The sequence below is a fragment of the Notolepis coatsorum genome (assembly GCF_963971535.1).
Source record: "Notolepis coatsorum genome assembly, chromosome: 20".
Classification (NCBI taxonomy): Eukaryota; Metazoa; Chordata; class Actinopteri; order Aulopiformes; family Paralepididae; genus Notolepis; species Notolepis coatsorum.
The window spans coordinates 36,213,482-36,232,114 of record NC_140184.1 but is presented as its reverse complement, the minus strand read 5'-3'; positions in this window follow the sequence as shown (position 1 = coordinate 36,232,114).

The following is an 18,633-nucleotide window of genomic DNA, read 5'->3' as shown; positions in this document are numbered from 1 at the left end:
CTGTCCTGGACCCTTTGCTATTTTCGATTTACATGCTACCCCTCGGCAATATCATACGCAAATTTGGCATAAACTTTCATTTTTACGCTGATGACACCCAATTATATATACCTATTAAGCCAACTACAAAACCTTGAGGCCTGCTTGCTTGCCATCAAAAAATGGATGTCGCAAAACTTTCTACTCCTTAATGCAGATAAAACTGAGATGTTAATTGTTGGCCCCCCAAACCACAGAGGCCTGTTTCAGGACATCTCCCTCAACTTTGATACCTGTCATGTATCCCAGAGCTCCACCATAAAAAACCTCTGAGTAATTTTTTATTCCTCCCTCTCATTTAATGCACATATAAATAATTTCACCAAAATTGCATTCTTCCATCTTCGTAATATCGCAAGAATTCGCCCCATTTTAACTCTGGCTGATGCTGAAACCCTGATTCATGCTTTTGTCTCATCACGTCTGGACTACTGTAATGCACTTTTTTCAGGCCTACCTAATTCAAGCATAAAAAATCTTCAACTTGTGCAAAATGCGGCTGCACGGATACTAACTAGAACTAGAAATTTTGATCACATCACACCAGTTTTGTCCGCCCTACACTGGCTTCCTATTCAAGCCCGATCTGACTTTAAAGTGCTACTCCTCACCTACAAAATTTTAAATGGGCTTGCACCGCTCTATCTATCCGATCTCATCTCCCGATACTCGCCCGCTCGTGCTCTGCGCTCACAAAATGTGGGGTTTCTATCGATTCCTAGGGTTAAAAAGAAATCCGCCGGCCACAGAGCCTTTGTCTACCGCGCTCCCTACCTGTGGAACAAATGACCTGCCGTCATCAGGGGCGCCTGCTCTGTCGAAGCTTTTAAATCCCTGCTTAAGACCCATCTTTTCTCTCTCTCCTTCAACCTACCCTGATCTCACCTGGTCGGGGACTGACCTTTAGATTAATCTGTCTAGTTTAGTTAGGAAGTTTATTTTCCCCCATGTCTGCTTTTTTGCAGCACAACAAACATGGGAACTCTCTAACTCCTCCCCCCCCCCCTTCCCCCCCTCCCCCCCCTCCCTCCCCCCCATCTCTCTGAGTGCCTGTCTCCTAGCGCTGACTAAGGTGATGGATGCCTCGGGGTCTTGGCCAAGATTGCAGTGACTGCTCTACATGCACCACCGAGGCCTTGGATCAGCTACTTACCGTCGTCTGTCCGTGGTCCTGTCAACTGTTGCTGTCCTGGAGTGCTGACCGGAGTGTCGGACGTCCCGTGATGAAGGCCGGGAGGATGCGACCCTCTCTGCGTGCCCTCCTGTCTCCGGAGGTCTCATAGTGGTGACCGGAGTGCTGGACATCCCGCGATGATGTCGGGGAGGTTGCGACCCTCTCTGCGCCGCCCCCTATCTCCCTGTCTCCGGCTGTCCCTGAGCAATGACCGGAGTGTTGAATGTCCCGTGATTAAGACGGGGAGGATGCGACCCTCTTTGCGCCGCCCCTGTGCCTCAAATAGATTCGCTATCAGCTCTATCTTCAATCTTTCAAAATGTTCAGTTGCTATCGCTATCAGCTCTATCTTTAATCTTTCAAAATGTTCAGTTGCTATTGCATGCACTCATCTGTGTTTCACTACACACTTGAGTGCATGCTTACCAACTGTTAGTCTGCAACACTACTATCACCGACATCTAAGAAGGGAGATCCCCCCTTGAATGGCCCTTCTAAGGTTTCTCTCCTCCACACTACCTGTGGAGCATTTTTCCCTATTGTTAGGTTTTAGTGAGTTTTTCCTTACCTTCGCGTGGGGTATGTCTGGGAGTGCTTGCATTCTTTCATTTATTTGCATTTATTTTAAATTTGTTGGACCTTATGGTGTTCTTGTTCTGTTCTTGACTTATTGTTATGTTTTCTTCTTGACTTGTTTAAAGAAGACTTGTACGGCCCATGGGGACATTAACTTGTGTTGTCGGGCCTTGTAAATAAATTTGATTTGATTTGATTTGTGTGAGTCGTGGTCATTGCAATAGCGACTCCTACTGGTCGGTTGGGGCGCCTGAGATAGCGTGAACCTCCATGCGCGTTACCCTCTCCCAGTGAGACTCCTAGCTATCAGGTGAGAAGAATCAACTGGCGACGTATTGGAGGAGGCATTTGGTAGTCTGCACCCTCCCCAGACCGACAGGCGACAGTAGAGCAGTGCAACAACCAGTCAAATCTCAGTCAAATCACAATGGGTAAATGGTAAATGGTGCATTTATATAGCGCTTTTATTCAAAACGCTTTACAATTTTGTCCCTCATATTCACCCATTCATTCACACATTCACACACCGATGGTGGAGGCAACCATGCAAGGTGCCAACCTGCTCATTGGGAGCAATTAGGGGTTAAGTGTCTTGTTCAAGGACATTTCGAAGTGTTGCCCGGGAGGAGCGGGAATGGAACCTGGAACCTTCCGTACCAGATGACCACTCTACCTCCTGAGCCACTGTCACTCAGTAAAATCACCATGGGTACTGCCATACTGTCCTTGGAATTGTTCTACTCTTAGTCACCATTGTTTTTGGAGCAGCTCCAAGAGTTGTTTCTTGATGACATCAAGGAGACATTTTAGGACAAAAATAAGAATAATAATATAATAATATAAAAAATAAGAATAAAGAATAAAATACAGTCCGGGATATACATTCTGGTATGTATATACATTCTAAGATCTTTAATCTTAGAGTGGCTTTTCCATTAAGGTCTGAAAGGTAGGTCTAAAAGGTAATCTCTTAACAATTTCCAATCTTGAAAGTTCACTTTTCAATTATGTAAGGGTCCTAGGGTGATGCTGACAAGGACCAGGCATCTGTATTTAGGCCCAGAGTCATAATTTAAAACAACTCTGGTGGTTTGTTATAGGAATCCCTTTAAATCATGCCAGAGGGGCACATATAAATGGTTGTGCAGTACTTCACCACTAGACTATCTTTGGCCAGAGAGATGCTATTGGTGTCTTTAAGCAAAAGAAGCATCTTCACTTTTTTTTTATATATATATATTTTTTTTACTATCTTTTTTCCCCCCCCTCTTTTTCCGATTTTTCTCCCATCCCACTGTTAGTCGTTATGCCAATTCCCAACTCCCTTCCTGGTTGTTGCGCACCCCCCCTACTGTTGGTCCGGGAGGCCGGAGACTATCACATGCTATCCTCCGACACATGCGCAGCCAGCCGGCAGCCAGCCTGGCAGCTCAGATTCTCACTGGGAGAGTGTAACGTGTGGAAGGTCACACTACCTCCCTCCAGATCCTTCCTTCGCTGAGCAGGCGCCCCGACCGAACTGTAGGAGTATTTTTCTGTTTACAACGCCCAGGACCCACCCATCAGCTTTCCCACCCTCTAATACTGCCAATTGTATTAGTACAGATGACCAGCCAAACTGAAAACAATGTGGAGAGCTGGGATCGAACACGCGAACCCAGCGTCTCCAGCATTGGTGGTGAGTGCCTTTCCCACTGCACCACCTGGCCGCCGCATCTTCACTCTTTAACCTTTGCATAACAAAGGGCCATGTTTGTACCTCTGCTTACCTTAATGTTTTTATTTGGGGGGGGGGGGATACTTTTTAGAAATATATTATTATTTGCCATCTTCCCCAGAGAATATAGGTATCCTTCTCATATCTGTGCATGCAGGGGAGAGACTAGATGCCCTACTGTGGGGAACACATATTTGATATGCAATGCATAGTTTGAAAGTGTGATCCGAGTTACAGTATGCGAGAGACGCACTAGACCAGTGCTCACGAGAGGAGGGATCCGATAGGTCATGGAAACACGACTAATTTGTTTGATCAGCGCCAACAATGTTTATAAACTGCAGCGTGGAAAAGACGCCCAAATCACGCATTAATGTGCGCTCATCTGTTTATGCACAGAAATAAACACTTTCCCACCCAAAGGGTTCTAATACCGGTATATAGGCCTAGTTTACAGTGGACTAAAGTTGGCAGCCCAGCTGAATTAAATAATTTTCATTGCTTAGCTGAAAACCACTTTCCTTCACTTTATTACACCAGGACTGTAAAATGGCAATGAACAGCAGGCCAAAATGTGTAGAATGTGCTTCCTAAAAATGTTATGTTATACCCTATGGGGCAGAAAATGTGTGGGCCAGATCACGCCTCATAGGCACAAGACTATGATCATCCAGACTAGTAGTCTCCCAGGGTTTATATATTACTGCCCATCTGCACTGGTCTTCTGGTGCCACCCCGGTTTCCATCTCTCCACCTGCCGCCCAGCTACCACACAGCCTGTCTACACCGTGTCCTCCCACCAGCAGAGCAGTGCAGGCTATCCCCTGCCGAGTGGCAGTGGAGGATTGCCCAGAGGTGCTTGTCCTAGGGGTGGCGATTGAACGCCACAAGCAGCTGTCATGTGCCGGCTGTCCAGCACCCCTACGTCTGCCTACCTGATGACGGAGCCCCTCACCTACTGCAGATGGCAGTGCAAGCCCAGGGGGGGGCTGTTCGCCGCCACAAGCTATAGTTGCAAGAGATGGTGGCAGATGCCCCCTTCCTTTTCGTCATAGTCCTCGACTATGCGCTCAGGAAGGCCATCAATGGACGGGAGCAGGAACTTGGTCTCACAATAACCCCAAGGAGATCGAGACGACACCCCGCCATAGTCCTAACAGACCTTGACTACGCAGACGACATCAGCCTGCTCTCTGACCAGGTGGAGCAGGCACAGGAACTCCTGTGCAGAGTGGAGACGGAGTGCGCCAAGGTTGGCCTTAGGCTAAATGCCAAGAAAACCGAGGTCATAATGTATAACATCCTCCCGGATCATCCACCTCTAAGGACAACAGGAGGCTCTGCTCTAAAGGAAGTCAGTAATTTCAAGTACCTGGGCTCGTGGGTCAACTCGTCCGAGCAAGACCTTAAAGTGAGGAAGACGCTTGCGTGGAGGGCTCTGAACGGCATGACCAGTGTGTGGAAATCCAACCTCCCCCGTCAAATCAAGCTCAACTTCTTTCATGCAACAGTTGAGTCTGTCCTTTTGTATGGCAGTGAATGCTGGACCTTGAAGCCCACCCTGCAGAAGTCCTTGGATGGGTGCTACACCAGAATGATGCGCGTGAATGATGGGGGGGTGCTAAAGGTGAGCGATAAAGTGGCAGTCAGGAGAATGAGGCTAACCAGCAAACTTGTGCTGTGGGAACCAACACACGGGCATCGATCACGAGGACGTCCCACATTAACCTACGTGGACGTACTCAGGAGAGATGCGGGAACAGAAAGCACCGGCGAGCTAGCCAGATGCATGAAGGATCGGGATGACTGGAAGCACCGATGGAGGGCCCGTCCGAGGACGACCTAGATATAGTGGCAGAGCTCCAGCATCTCTCCTCGTTTTGTGCGGCAGCCACCCAGTTCCCCTCTGGTCTCTGCTGCTGTTCCACTCCCGGCCATGCTACTGGACCCCAGCTCACCTGCTCCCTGGCTCTCTCGTCTGGGAGCAGCCGCCTGGGAGCAGTGGTCTCCGGTGTGTTCCTATTTTGCCTGCCTGCCTGCCAGCCAACTCTGTCTCTCTGCACTTGGGTCCTCTATCACACCCATGACAACCACAGCTGATACAATTGATAATATCATTGCTATCTATAATTTTACAATTTTACAGGTCCCTGGAGAATCCCTCCCACCGCCTCTACGACAAGCTAGTCAAGATGAGAAGCACGTTCAGTCACAGACTCATACCCCAGACCTCAGACACTCAATTAACCACCTCGGCCAGTCCTTCATACCAGCGGCCATCAGGCTCCACAACAGGACAATATACTACCTTATGCATACCACACCTTATGTGAATACTGTATACTTCATCAGATCATATATTTAGCATTTAGCATTTTAGCATTTAGCATTTTTTGATTATATATTAGATTATATTTAGATTATTGGATTATTAGATTATATATTGCATATATTTAGATTATTTTTTCAGACTATATATTAGATTAGATTTAGATTATTGGATTAGATTATTTATTGTAACCACTTATTGTAGGGCAAATATAACTGAGAGGGCATACATACCCTCATCTCGCACCTTGTTGACCATTATGCACATGTCCAGAGTTAATTATGTTAATTATATTGATTTGTTATATTGTTTACACTGCTTTTTACTACCTGTACCTCCCCCCCCCCCCCCCCCCTCCCCCATGCTGCTATGATGCCTGAATTTCCCCAAGGGGATCAATAAAGGAATATCTTATCTTGTCTTATCTTAATGTTGTCAGTAGAGGAGATGCTGAATCATCGGCCAGTACAAGCACGGACTCGGTTGGTGCACAGCCAGCCTCAGCCAGGACTAACACATATCCACTACAGCCAGCCTCAGCCAGTACTACTAGTCACACAGTGAAATGCTTTCTCTGTGAGCCTACCCTAGTCTGTGTGCGTATCAGTAAAAATAACTCTTTGTTTATTGCAAAACTCAATAAACACTAAAACTCACAATGTTGAGCACCCCAGTATAAACAGTTATAAGTAAATACAATCTAAACATTATTAAGATCAGGAATGTAGGGGGTTGTTCAAATATGTATACAAATACTAACAGAGACAGACCTTGTACATCCAGCCTTAGCCAGTACTAACACAGATCCACTACAGCCAGCCTCAGCCAGTACTAACACAGATCCACTATAGCCAGCCTCAGCCAGTACTAACACAGACCCACTACAGCCAGCCTCAGCCAGTACTAACACAGATCCACTATAGCCAGCCTCAGCCAGTACTAACACAGATCCACTATAGCCAGCCTCAGCCAGTACTAACACAGATCCACTATAGCCAGCCTCAGCCAGTACTAACACAGATCCACTATAGCCAGCCTCAGCCAGTACTAAGTAACACAGACCCACTATAGCCAGCCTCAGCCAGTACTAACACAGATCCACTATAGCCAGCCTCAGCCAGTACTAAGTAACACAGACCCACTATAGCCAGCCTCAGCCAGTACTAACACAGATCCACTATAGCCAGCCTCAGCCAGTACTAACACAGACCCACTATAGCCAGCCTCAGCCAGTACTAACACAGATCCACTATAGCCAGCCTCAGCCAGTACTAACACAGACCCACTGCAGACAGCCACGTTTTTGTGACTATGGATTCCTGTGGATGATAAACTGTTGGAATTAACTCCTGGAATATAATGACTGTGGGATTAACCCTTTTTGTGGGAATTATTGACTGTAAGTTTGAAGTGCAACTATGAACAGCTTGAACTATGCTGCTTCCGGTGTTTTTCCACAAGCCTAGAACATTGGACACTATTGACTAATTGATATGTGATTAGGTGCAGCTGTGGATAACTGACCTTGTCGTGAGAGGACCTGGGGATTGGCTGATCAACCCCCAGGCATCTCCCCAACTATCTTCCAGTTGCCCATAGGTACGTGGTGAGGTAATGGAGACACACCTGGGCTTTATAATGGGAGCCAACAGTAAAGATGGCAGACCACTCCAGGGTGGAAGTCTCCGAATGCTGTTGCTAAACCCCACCATGACGTTTGCTTCAGTTACCTCATCTAACCTTGTCCTCCATCTACCAGCCTTCTTCTCCACTACGGTCACAGAGGTCTATTCACCTGGGGGCCCATCACCCCCCAGATAGGTTAGCTCTTGTTAACCCGCATATAATTTATATTATATGGTTGGATGTTAAACTGAGAACAACAAGCCAGGTTTTTCTTTCCATTAGTCCATTAGGACCGTCACCTTTTCCCACTGAGATTTTTCATGAATGCACCACAGTTGTTTGACGTTCTGCCATGTGTATTTTGTTGAACCAATGACACCGCGTTGGTTGGGCTCCATACCCCAGGGCAGCAGTACTCAATCTTTTCTTTTTGTTTATTATTTTTACTTTCCTCATCTCCTAGGCTATCTTCCCACATCCATTTCCTATTTCCCCCGTCCCATAATTGTTTTTTAGCTTAAGTAAGTTATTGTGGTAGGTAAGTTATTTTAGTTCCTGGTGTATTTTCCCCCTATTCTTCTATTCTATTCTATTAAGGTGGCCGAGACCCCTTTCGTGGCCGTAGCAGCAGTACTGTGCACCCAGTTTAGACAGCCACTATTCATGGGCATTTTCATTGGGTGCATGTTTAGCCCTGTGACTGTTTGTAACCAGACTGTAAAACATGTGTGGCTCGTATTTAAGTGTGTGAGTAAGTATAGAAGTAAGGATATGTCCACTCTTGTGGACAGTGCTTTTGCACCCACCTATTTATGTGTGGCCAGTCTGCATCATATAACTGTGTGTATATATTGGCCATTTCAACAAGACTACCGCTTGTATGTGCTGCCATTTCGGCGCCTCTATTTCTCTTGCTCAGTGCTGGTAGGCCAGGGTACCACTACCGCCCCAGTCCAACTACAGTCTGCTGCGGCTCCATGAGGTGCCCCCTCACCAGTCCACACTAGATTTAGGCCACTAGCAAGCAGTCGGAAAAAAAGGAGACTTCCTACCCTCAACCTCTATTGTGTTTTTGCACTATTGTAATACATTTTCCAAATAAAGATTTACCTCTGTTACACCTTCATTTGTTGTCTTGCTGTGTTACTGTGTTAGGAACCTGTGGAAACTAGTCCAGGTCACTTCAACTTGTGATACTATTACTAACACAGACCCAGTATAACCAGTACTACTAACACAGACCCAGTATAACCAGTACTACTAACACAGACCCAGTACAACCAGTACTAACACAGACCCAGTACTACTAACACAGATCCAGTATAACCAGTACTACTAACACAGACCCAGTAAAACCAGTACTAACACAGACCCAGTATAACCAGTACTACTAACACAGATCCAGTATAACCAGTACTACTAACACAGACCCAGTACAACCAGTACTATTAACACAGACCCAGTGCTACTAACACAGACCCAGTATAACCAGTACTACGAACACAGACCCAGTACAACCAGTACTACGAACACAGACCCAGTACAACCAGTACTACTAACACAGACCCAGTACAACCAGTACTACTAACACAGACCCAGTATAACCAGTACTACGAACACAGACCCAGTACAACCAGTACTACTAACACAAACCCAGTATAATCAGTACTACTAACACAAACCCAGTATAACCAGTACTACTAACACAGACCCAGTAAAACCAGTACTACTAACACAGACCCAGTAAAACCAGTACTACTAACACAGACCCAGTATAACGTTAACGTTAGGTTATGACTATAACCAAGTTCTGTTAATTAGGGGTGACGCTTGGCATCACACTGCACTATCTCGCGTACGTGCACGCGCACTGAATAAATTCCACAAATGTACCTTTAATACCAGTATTAGTCTGACCACACACCTCATCAGCTTACCTTCATAAGCAGGTGTGTGGTCACCTGCTCTCCTCCTTCCCAAGCTTTCACCACAAGGTGAGGTCAAGGGCTGCAGCGGCCGTCGGATGCCAAGCGTCACCCCTAATTAACAGAACTTGGTTATAGTCATAACCTAACGTTCTGTTCCATTAGGGGCTCTGCTTGGCATCACACTGCACAAAGGGAGGCCAAGCGGAGCCGCTGGCCGACAAATACACCCCGCTGAAGGCCCCCCACAACCAACAGAACAGGGAGGGCCGAGCCCCCCCGACCCCCCCTAATGGAGGGCACCCTCCCTATTAGAGGTTTACCGAGAGGGCGACGGACCCGACCGTGCGAAGAGGCACTCAAGCAACTCAACGCACAGGGTGAGCAGACCGTGGCTTGACCCCACGACTACACCCACGCACAACCCCCATGCCACCCGGGAACGAACGTAGGGAACAACCTCGTTACTGCCCCCAGAATCACGGGATCAAGGGCAAACCCAACCCCGTGGCAAGGCCGTAGCAGCGGAGCGCGAAGGAAGACCCAGACCCACCAAAAGGACTGGACTCCCTGGAATGGGGGCCCGGAGAAGTCCATGATGCCAGCATCAAGACCCCACCAGGTGGGCACCTAGTGACCCCGCCCCCCACATCGCCAGCGTATTCGGACAAAGGCCCCTCAGCCGAGCGGGCCCTGTCCTCCCCAACAGTACACCGCCTGGAACACAGGCCCTGCAACAGGCAGACAGCATGGTCGTAACACACAAGAGTTAACCAACGGAAGCAGGCAGTGCACCGGGAAAAAAGACCAGGCAACAGGCTGTCAACCCAAGCCTGGAGACTGCGGACGAGACAGGCGCCAGAAAGGACAGCTGAACACAGCCGCCCCGGCGGAAGGGGCGTATGCTGGCGTTGTCGCATAACCAAGCCTCCACAGAGAAGGCTGATATGATCGGCAGACGTCATGAACGTGCAGGGGCACCCTCAACCGGAGAAACCGGGAGTTGACACTGCAGCAACACACCAGAGAACCAACCACCCAGGCATTACCCTAAGCAATGGTTGGTCCCATAACCCCTCAGGAAAGAAACCCCAAAAACACACCTGCGGCACTGCCGCAGCCCGCGTTCTGGTTTCCAACAGGGCTATCCCGGGCCTACGGGTCAACGAAACATTACCCCGGACCGGGCCCGGTGATACGGGGAGCACAGGGTCCCCCGAGGAGGCTAAAACCACCCCAACAGGCCCCTCTGCGCCAAGCGCAAGAGAAGAGCGTAAAAAATGGAAGACCAGCCCCAGCACCCCGCACTCGGTATTCCCAGGAGGTCACCCAACCAAGTACCAACCAAGACCAACCTGCACAGCGGCCGAGATCCGACGAGATCGGGCGCGTACAGGTTGGCACGGCCGTAAGCCATTACGACAGTGCAGAATACAACGCACCCAACAAGGGTTCCATAACGCTCAACCCTGTGACACCCGGACCGACCTAGCATCTTTTCCCCCTGAAAAAAACCCAAGTCCCTCAGGGTACCAGAACAGCAGATCTGCATCCCCGGCGGACAACGGGTGTAACTGATCTGGACCAGCGCGACCAGAACCAGTCCCGTGCCCTAACCACGCCGACCTGCCAACCCCAGGAGAAGGGGCAGATATGCGTGTTGATCCCAAAACATAAAAAGAAGGCGCCACCTAGACGTTTCGGTACGAACCGCGCCCGGTGGCCCACCCCTAGGGCGTGAGACCCTTCCCCATATGTCCAGACCCATTCCGTTATCATCCCCTGACATGAACGGGAACCCATCGACAACCACACAGGGTGTCGGAAGAGGAAAAACCCCCATCCCAATTGCTTCATAAAAATGCTGTTTCAACCCCAAGCAATCAAGGCGCGCCAGTCAGCCAATGCCCCAAAAGAACATCCTGAGCTAGCACTATGTGTGCGTTTGGACATACCCACATCAACAATAGGCCGTTTAGACCACCTTATTGAATCCCCAAGACGCCCAGGGGAACGACAAGAGGGGCGAGATGCAATCAACTCCATGAATGAATGAATGAAAAACTTTACCCAACAGACTGCAGAAAGGGTACAACCCAGTACGGCAATACACACAATTGGTTAAGGGGAGGCAGACCTGAGAAAGACGTTAGTCTTGTTTCCATCAGGGACCCTCATTTCCAATCCATATAGACACATCCAACTCTTTATAATAATAAAGAAAAAGCATCACCCGTATGACCCAACTGCACAACTGGGAGTAAAAAACCTGTTTTCACATGATTTTAATCCAGTCACTCTTTTTAATCAGAGTGTAAGACCAGACCCTCCCAGAAACACCTTCCCACATGAGTTCATAGTCATGAAAAAGATATGCCAACTGTGAGTCACGTGACCAACCGACTCAAGTTGACACATAAATCGGGCGCAGCAGAACTGTGAGCCCTACGCCCTAAACTCGACACCTTTAAGACACCAACTCATGGAAGGCGTCGCCATAGCAACACCGCTACAACGGGCGGGGAAACCTGCCGGCTCCTGTCATGTAATAGGAGTCGGTAGAATAACCCGCCCCCCCCCCCCCGCCAAGACGTCCCACCGGCTTGACCCTGACTGGCTCAGCAGAAGAGATCAAAAATCCCCTAAACCAATCAAGTGGGAAAAGGAGGGGTTTATTCGACACCCCCTCCCGAAAAAACACCCTTCATCCCTACACACAGAAAAACAACCGTAGCCATCTTGAAAAACCTCCGGTAGAAAGCAATGCATAGCAAAAGCTAATACAATGCCCGCTACCCACAAAAATGTGAACAGGTTTTACAACAAAACACAAGTCGCCTGTGCGTGAATCCTACACCTGTTGACTATGTCGTACATAGGAAAAAAACGCTGATCGAGAGTAAACGGCTAGGCCGTGAAATGTGTGTGTACGAGTATTACTGCAACTAAACAACACAGCATTGTGAGACACATATACTTAGTTCAAGCAATGGAATAACACCAGTTTCTACCTGCATGTGGAGCATCAAGCTAATAGAACCTATTACCGAGTGTACGTTGCAGACCTTGCTTAACCTCGTAACACAACACGACTCATCCCACAACGTAAAAGGGCAGATTCATATATACACAACCCCACCATATGAATTGTTTGAAAAAACACACAGTTTGTTCGGCCAAAACACAGTCCCCCTCACATCGGGGAACTTTTTTATTAAACTAAATAAAGTGTTTTAAGGCACAAAATCATAGAGGGGCCGGGGAGGGTGTAGAGGAGAGGGGACACAGAGGGGAAAAAGTCACTCAACGGCGTCTGCCACCTCGCGCCGCTCGAGTCTTGCCACCCCGAGGAGCCCCGGAGGGACGGTAGGTTACAGTCTGCTGGACACGACGTTCCCTACCGTCTCCTCCGGTCGTGGATGGGCCGGCGGTGGCAGAAGCGCCGTTTCGTCCCCTGGCCCTCTTGGCAGGGCCAGCAGCGGCGGCGGAGGCAGTGGTAGCGGCGACGGAGACAGCTCGACGTCGCGGAAGCCTTCTGACTCCACCGGCAAGGACGGGAGGCGGAAAATGGGGTTGGAGAATGGACCTCTCCTCTGCCATCTCTCTGCATGTTGAGGTCATCAACCGCAGGGCCTTCCCGAATAGGCCAGCGTCGGAGAGGGCGGCCGTCAGAAGAGGAGCTCTCTTCTTCTCTGGCACACGGGCCTGCTCCAGCCAAAGGTGACGCTGGCCCAGGGTGGCCAGGGCGCGCACTTTCCCCATGGCTATGGCCAGCACCTGGGAAAGGTGCAGGACAGCTCCCGCAGCCTGGGTGATCTGATCGCATTTCACCTCGTTCAGATCCATGCCGCCCGTCATTATCCCCGATACAAATCTAGCCAGGTGGGCGATGTTAGACGCCGCAGCTAGCGATTGTGTACCAGCGATGAATGACTGGTCACCCCAATAAGCCAATCGCCTAGCCGATTTCCCCTGGAGGACCGGCTTGCATAGGGGTTCCCACACCATATCCGGACAGAGGAGCGCGGCCATCGGACTGTCAAGCCGAGGCACGCCCTCCCCCATACCTTTGACTAACCCCGACACCCGCGTAACTGGTACGTAGGCGGGAGTTAGTCCCATGATGTTGGACACCGCCTGACCCCGACGAACATAGGCCCCCATCGATGGGAAAAATGGGTAGACAACGTCCACCCCTCTCACTGGGGGACGCTGCCAGGGATGGCCTATGAGGTCATCAGGGACAGGTGCAGGCAATGGCAGCGGCAGCGGCACGCCGTTTGCGGCGGCGGCTACCGCCATGAGCTCGGGAAACAAGGCCTGCAGTTCCCCCTGCGAACCTTCCTCCACCGACCCCGCATCCCTCACATGCAGCAGGCTGCGACTGGTCAAGGAGCCACAGTCTGATGTGGCCGACAGTAGGGCATCCTGCTGATGAGGCCAAGGTGGTTCCTCGACATCCTCGAACAGGGCGCCCCATGGAGCCATTTCCCCCCCCTCCGGGGTCTCCTGAGGAGGGATACTCTCCTCCACGGGGCCATCATACAAAAACCCGTCCGCCTCGTCCATGAAGTCCTCAGTCTCCATTGGAAATCCAGAGCCGGACGCATCTTCGCTGGTCTCCAGCAGTTCCCCAAACCCAGGCCGTTCGCGCCTGCACGCTACCATCTTGCGACGTGAACGGGCAGACGCGAAAAGTTTGCGTCGCAAATCCTCTGGCTCCAAGACAACCCCCCGTTCACCAACGGGCGATTCCCCAGAACCAGAGTCGAGATCAGGCCATCGCCGGAGCGACGGCACCGACCCCTCGGCTCTTCGGTGAGGCAAACTATCCACCGGCAGTCTCCCGGGCTGGGTCGGCAACCACGAAAGTGGCAACAGCCCAGCACCAAGGCGCACGACGGAGGCGGGAATGGAGAACCGCTGGTGAAGAGTAGGTCTAGCGGGTCTACTCTCCGCGGAATACATTATGACCCAACTTTTTCTTGTACAACAGATTAAAAAAAAATTAAGCACAATGTAAACCCGTCACAACTCTTTTCAACTAACAACACGTCAAGTGGGGTACTACCGAGGCACTTCCTTGTGGTGAAAGCGAGAAGGAGGAGAGCAGGTGACCACACACCTGCTTATGAAGGTAAGCTGATGAGGGGTGTGGTCAGACTAATACTGGTATTAAAGGTACATTTGTGGAATTTATTCAGTGCGCGTGCACGTACGCGAGATAGTGCAGTGTGATGCCAAGCAGAGCCCCTAATGGAACAGAACTCCACCCACTCATGGCACAGGTAGGGCGGGGTGAATTATACATAAAACAAACGTTTCCTGATAACCATGTGTTGTCAACCTATTGTTGTTTTCTCAGCCACTAACAAGGTAACAAGCAAAATATCAGTCTACTTATTTTGTAAACTCCTTACATATTGTAGCTAGTGTTGGACTATCATATGCATTTTGAGCTATATGAGGGAGCTCTGCTTTGCAGTCGCATGAAGGACGCATCCAAGTTACCTGGTCTTGTTGCTAAGACTTTTCAATGTTCCTGATCCACATCTTTGCTCCTCCCTGTTTTTTCCCCTCAATATATAATCATGTGCCTTATGGATGTTGCATGTGCACGCACTTACATACACACATGAGCACATACATATACAACACTTGCACGCACATGTGCATGTTTTCACACACACACACACACACACACACACACACACACACACACACACACACACACACACACACACACGCACACACACACACACTCAGAATAACACACTAAACACCCACTTACTGTGTCCTTGTCTGAGACTTTTTTTTTCTTTTTTTCCTATAGGTTTTAGTGAGTTTTTCCTTACCTTCGTGTGATGGGGTATGTCTGGGAGTGTTGCATTTATTTAAAAAAATTTGGACTTTATGGTGTTTTTGTGTTCTTGATTTATTGTGATGTTTCTTCTTGACTTGTTTAAAGAAGACGTGTCCGGCCCATGGGGACATTAACGTGTGTTGTCGGGCCTTACAAATAGATTTGATTTGAATTTGATTTGATTATTTTATTCTTTCACTTTTGATGCTTAATTTTGTACGTTTTGTTGTTTTTGTCCTTTTTGTATCTGTAAAAAGTAAACCCTTTCTTTAACCTGGGCCCCGTTCCCCGTACCTGGTTCAACTAAGTCGATCAAGATGTCATTATCCAGATTCAGTTAACCCGATGTTTGAAGCCGGGATTTTCCTGTTCCTCGAAGGTGGATTCAGTCTCGTTAACTCAAGCCAGACTTGAGACCCAGGATAAGTGCGCGTGCCCGCCTCAGCCGAGAAGGCAGCAAGTGTCGAGAGCAGAGATCCTGATTCTCCAGCGGCATTGATTGATTAATTGATTTAAAACTTTAGTAACATATTGCAGTACGGCTCAATCGCCTCGCCGACAAGTTAAATGCGTTATCTATAGGCTAATTTTAAGTCCCTCATTACCTCAATCAATCAGATTATATTTCTTTAAACTTGCCTGCTGGATTGAATAATCAAATGAGATCTTGCTAGCGAAAATAATTAGTAAAACTGTTATACAGAATAACGATACGGCTCCCTTACCCATCGATTGATGTATGGTCGATCTTTTACTTATCTTCTCTGTGGTGTAACGGGTTCTTCTTTTGACTTTCACGCAGACGACCGGGGTTCGAAACCCAGTCGTCTCCTTCTTTTTGCAATATAGGAATAATTCAATTTGGTGCACGTTGAGAGCTATATAAAGAATGACATCCTCAATGCATGTAGATTTATAATATTTTGACTTAAAACTAGGCTACCTTTGCGTATAATCATTAATATCATATTCAAAAAAATTATATTGGAAACGCGGGGTTTCGAACACCGGTCGCCGGGTTGCCAGGATTAAGCACTACCGCTACGCCACTGTGCCAGATGGGATAAATTCATTGTTTATACATTAATGAACGAGAGACCCGTGTTTAGAATATTCTTTATTTTGTTGTTGTTGCACCGAGCGAGCGCCACGGTATATAACGTGCATTATTTAGGACAAAGTGAATTTAGTATCAGCATTTTGGGTCTATTTTACATTTCAAAAGACCCCTCTGGAAGAATGGAGCACAAAAACGTAATTCAGAATGGTATAACGCAGATCCTAGACTGTGGGAATAATTTCAGGAAACGCGCTGTCACTCCTTTGCGGGGGCGTGGCGATGGTTGATCCGGCTAACTTGAACTTAAACCCTGCTTTCGACCAGGCTCAAACTTTTGGATCTGTTGTCATGGTGATTTGGAAAATCCAGGTACGGGGAGCCGGAAAGTCCGGCTTAAGTCAGACTTAACCGAAAGTTATCCGGCTAACTCAGTTATCCAGGTACGGGATGTTGGCATGTTGACTGACACACTTCCTGGAAGACAGACACTATATTTACGAGATTCTCAGAATGGTATTCTGGATTTCCTGAAAGATGGAAACAACTTGTGAGATTATAAAAATGTCTACACTTCACTGACTCACTGGACTGGTTATATGAAAATGTTCAGTCTCTTGGTTGCAGTGCAAAGCATAACAACGTCAACATCACTCTGCTTGTTGTAAACGCTGGGTGCACCGTTAGTCTGCAGCACTGATCTTGAGTGGCACGCTGTGTTAAAAACTAGTACACACACTCCAACCCTACCAAATAAATTAATGATCACTCTGTAGCACAGTCAATATTTAATAGGCAGCGAGTGCTGCTATAATGACAAATAGAGCGTAATGTATGCAATACCTTCTCATCCTCTGTTGACATAATATATGCTACAGCTATGACCCTAGACACCACATTGGGGCTGGCGTTCTTCTGTGCGTCCATCTTGGACTGTTTCTATAACAAGATGCATTGCTGATTTGTACCCCATCTATATTTCAGCCTGTAGGATAGACCACACATAGAAGGAAAGTATGTTCTCCACTCTGCAAAAGTAATGAGGCTGAAGAATCGACTGTGTGGAAGAGATGCAGTGAGATGGAAGAGCCCCGAAGAAGGACTGCTAAAAGCAAGGCCTTGAGCTCCCCCCACTCTTCTTACAAGTAGACAGCTATTGGCAATTCCACCCCCAAGTCAGCAGGACCTTTATCATTGACTAAATATTTTCATTTATACTATCCTCTGATTTTATACTATATATATATATATATATATATATATATATATATATATATATATATATATATATATATATATATATATATATATATATATATATATATATATAATATATATATATATATCATTCTCCTTACTGAATATAAATTGTATCTATGATGTGCATAGGGGTGTAGGGACATTTTCATGAGCCAAAAAGTGGTCATGCTATTTTCCACTGTAATTTCATGTGAATGATTGAATAATTATATATGTGACCCATACATTGGCATACATTACAAGGTGTGACATCAGTCCTGCATGTAATGAATTAATACGACCAGGACTACCACTTAAGTGAACATGTATTATTTTTCAATATCTAATGCCTTGAAGTCTGAGCCCTGTCTTGATCTCTCTCATGCTGTTGTACAGTTTGTTGTGCACTCTGACACTCATCTACATATAAATATCTCTCCCCAAGGGACTCATCTGACCTATATATATCACATAGCTCGCAGATGTACTGTATGAAAAACAGATTCAAAGTATGATAGTTAGAACTTCACTATTTATAGACACTCTGTCACAGAGCCTTCCCTCTCCTTTCTGCTGCTGCCTCGTCGAGGCCTAATTGTATTCCTATACAAAGTCAGGAAACTGCCTGCTGCCTTTGAGATCTAAGTTCTTGTTGGGAAACACATGCTGGGCAGCCTTCCAGCATCAAGCCTGAACACACAACACACCCCATCCTCAAGACACTTCCATTTTAGACATAATGTGTTTGACAGATCACACGCAGGCAGGTGAAAGTGTGAATAATAACAACAACAACAACAACAACAACAACAACAAATTATAATGATAATGATAGTAATAATAATACAAATAAATTAATAGATTGTATAATAGATACTAATATAATAATACTAATAATATAGTTATTATTATTATTATTATTATTATTATTATTATTATTATTATTATTATTATTATTATTATTATTATTATTATTGTTGTTGTTGTTGTTGTTGTTGCTGCAAATATAATTATTATTATCATGTAATCGGTCATTCATTTCACCTGTTTACTGCTAATATGTCCATTTAGCGGCAAAGAACTGCGTT